Below are 3,351 nucleotides of genomic sequence, written 5' to 3'. Positions count from 1 at the left end.
GAAACACTACAAGTGATTCTCAATAAAAAGTGACCAAAAGAAAAAAAAAAAAAAAAGTGACCAAAAGAAGCCTGGAATACTTACAAAAAAATTCTACAACAGGAAAAGCAATAGAAATCAGATAATTGGTTGTCTGGGACAGGGCACGTGAGACTTTTCTAGGGTAATAGAAATGTATCCTGAATGTGGTTATCCAGGTATATATACTTAAAATGTGTACACTTTAGTGCATATAAATTGTACTTCGATTAAGTTGATTTTTAAAACAGAAATGAGCTCTTTGGCGTTTAGCTGACCCTGACGAGGGCCGGGTGATCTCCGCTGTGGTGCGGAGACCTCCACCCAGGACCGCTCCCCCTCCCCGGGCCTCTCTTCTCTTGCCCGCGAGTCCTCTTGCCTCGTAGGCCTCTCGGATCTGATCGTGGGGTGAGGTGAGAGCAGGCCCGGGGAGGGTGGTGACCGCTGAGGAGCTGCAGGCACTGTCAAGATGATTGAAGTACTGACAACAACTGACTCTCAGAATCTGCTACACCAGCTGAATGCCCTGTTGGAACAGGAGTCTAGATGTCAGCCAAAGGTCTGCGGCTTGAGACTAATTGAATCTGCACACGATAATGGCCTCAGAATGACCGCCAGACTCAGGGACTTTGAAGTCAAAGATCTTCTTAGTCTAACTCAATTCTTTGGCTTCGACACGGAGTCATTTTCTCTAGCTGTAAATTTACTGGACAGATTCCTGTCTAAAATGAAGGTACAGCCCAAGCACCTTGGGTGTGTTGGACTGAGCTGCTTCTATCTGGCTGTGAAATCAATAGAAGAGGAAAGGAATGTCCCACTGGCAACTGACTGATCCGAATAAGTCAGTATAGGTTCACGGTGTCAGACTTGATGAGAATGGAAAAGATTGTGTTGGAGAAAGTGTGTTGGAAAGTCAAAGCAACAACTGCCTTTCAATTTCTGCAACTCTATTATTCACTCATTCAAGAGAATTTACCATTTGAAAGGAAAAATAGCCTTAATTTTGAAAGACTAGAAGCTCAACTTAAGGCATGCCATTGCAGGATCATGTTTTCTAAAGCAAAGCCTTCTGTGTTGGCATTGTCTATCGTTGCATTGGAGATCCAAGCACAGAAGTGTGTAGAGTTAACAGAAGGAGTAGAATGTCTTCAGAAACATTCCAAGATAAATGGCAGAGATTTGATCTTCTGGCAAGAGCTTGTATCCAAGCGTCTAACTGAATATTCATCAAACAAGTGTTCCAAACCAAATGTTCAGAAGTTGAAATGGATTGTTTCTGGGCGTACTGCACGGCAATTGAAGCATAGTTACTACAGAATAAGTCACCTCCCAACAATTCCTGAAATGGTTCCCTAACTGGTAGATTTGTTTCACTGTTACTCTCCAGATAGAGAAAATTTTCTAATGCTATAATTTTCTGTTACAATTAAAGATTTAAACTATTATCTTCAAAATAAACAAAATGGAGTTGGAATAGCAAAGGAGAAAATTACTTCACTGATCTAGTCAGCTAATATTTGAAGTTACATAAAAGGTACAACACTTTAATAGTAAGGGATTATCCAACCTCTGATATGTATGTTAGCCATTTCATTAGATTTTCAGTTTAGGAAACACATCCTCCTTAATAGCCTGAATTTTAGTAACATCACTAGTGTTTTTTTATTGCATATTTTATTGTATGTAGTCCTAAACTCCAACTCATTTAAAGTTACATGGGCCAAGTAGGACAATAGGACCAAAAGTTTGAACCATACATAAACTGATTTGAGACTATTAGCTTGTATGTAAAATATGTACTTAAAGAAAAAATAACATATGGCAGATGATCTCCAGACTGGTGTCTGGAAACTGCCAGTGTGTCTCAATACCATGTCACTGCCGTAGCAGTTGGACCAAGAGAAAGTAATTATATGCATAAACATGTAAACTTGGTTGCCAAATACATGATATACATTCTTGCCATCTAAATTAACTCACAGTAAGATTTATTTTTTCCTACTAAAAACTGAAAGTTAACATGATTATCAATATTATGGTATGGACTGCTCAATTTTGTTATTTTAGGCAGACTTCTGATAAGTTGGGACTTTTTTTTAATTTAAATAAGCTTATTAAGCAACAAAAACCTTGAAGCCTTTCTCTACAAGATCTATGGGTTCCACAGTGTTATAATGTATTTAAGCTAGATTAGCGTAATGTTCTCAAACTTAGGAAAGCTGCCTAATTAATATTATGCTGTAGTAGAATCATGTTTAGATTTGAATTCATCTGTGAAGCATTCAGATCAAAGCTAAAATAGCATAAATGTGAAATACTAATGACAAGCCTGGGAAGGTAAACTGTGAATCTTCATTTCTAACATTGATCTAACTTTCTGTACTAGATCAATGTTCTGTATTTAGTTGGTATTGCAAATGGTAATCTACCTAATTTTAATGTTAAATTTTGAGTTTTACATCAAAACCAACATTTCACAAATGCACTTTAAAGACCTAATAAGGGTTAATATTCTAGGCAGTGTAAATGGTTTCTTGACACCCATAATGCAAGTAATAGGTAATCTAGAGATGTGGACTTTATTGCTGTATGGGAATTACATTTAAATTTTAGGGCATTTTATATAAAGCAAAAATATAAACCTAGTAAATTTGGCATATTTATTAAATTATCTTTAACATTTTTTCTAAAAAACAGATGTTTGTATCCACGATGAACTTTTTGTACAGAACCTACTGCCTCAATCTAGTCCTGCTGAGAAAATTAGTTTCTATTGTCTGAGTAACTCAAAATAAATTATCACTTTGAAAACTTGCTTTATCCCACTAAAGTAAGTTCAGGCTAGATTTAACACTCCGGAAGTTTTTACACGAACTGTTTTTATAAAATTGCCATTGTTTCTAATTTAGAACTTCATTTAAAAAGAATATACTTTCAGTAACACCCTTACTGTGCCAAAACAAAGTTTTAAGAAAAATGAGTAGGCATCTTCATGAGGTTGCTGAGCTAGTGTTCAGGATTCTTCATGTCAGTGATTGTAAGAACTACAGTGCTGAAGTGCTATAGATGGTTATTCAATGCAAAGTGTAACCTAAGTCCATCCAGAATGGCTGTAAACAATTTTGACATTATGTTATGGATAAATAAGCACTGAAAAATAAGCCAAAGAACCATAGTATATCTGATCCTTAACTTCTATAAACCATGTTTTATAGATAACTTTTCATTTTTCCCCAAAGGCTGAGCTATTTCAATATTTTGAATATGTCAGTGTTAATTTTGAGTTGGCAGAGGCAACTTAACCAACTTACCTTTCAATAAAACTATTAAAAT

The 3,351-nt window shown here is 36.0% G+C and overlaps 1 pseudogene across 1 annotated transcript; it reads left to right on the top strand.

Annotated features, from left to right (window-relative positions):
• Nucleotides 1-284: 284 nt before the first annotated feature.
• On the top strand, nucleotides 285-3,351 carry LOC128594529 (cyclin-G1-like; annotated as a pseudogene). Its single transcript, XR_008382587.1, has one exon. The product of XR_008382587.1 is annotated as a cyclin-G1-like (transcript).

This window comes from Nycticebus coucang, chromosome 9 (genome assembly GCF_027406575.1).
Source record: "Nycticebus coucang isolate mNycCou1 chromosome 9, mNycCou1.pri, whole genome shotgun sequence".
In the NCBI taxonomy this organism is placed as follows: domain Eukaryota; kingdom Metazoa; phylum Chordata; class Mammalia; order Primates; family Lorisidae; genus Nycticebus; species Nycticebus coucang.
This window is presented reverse-complemented; position numbering and strand designations above follow the sequence as displayed.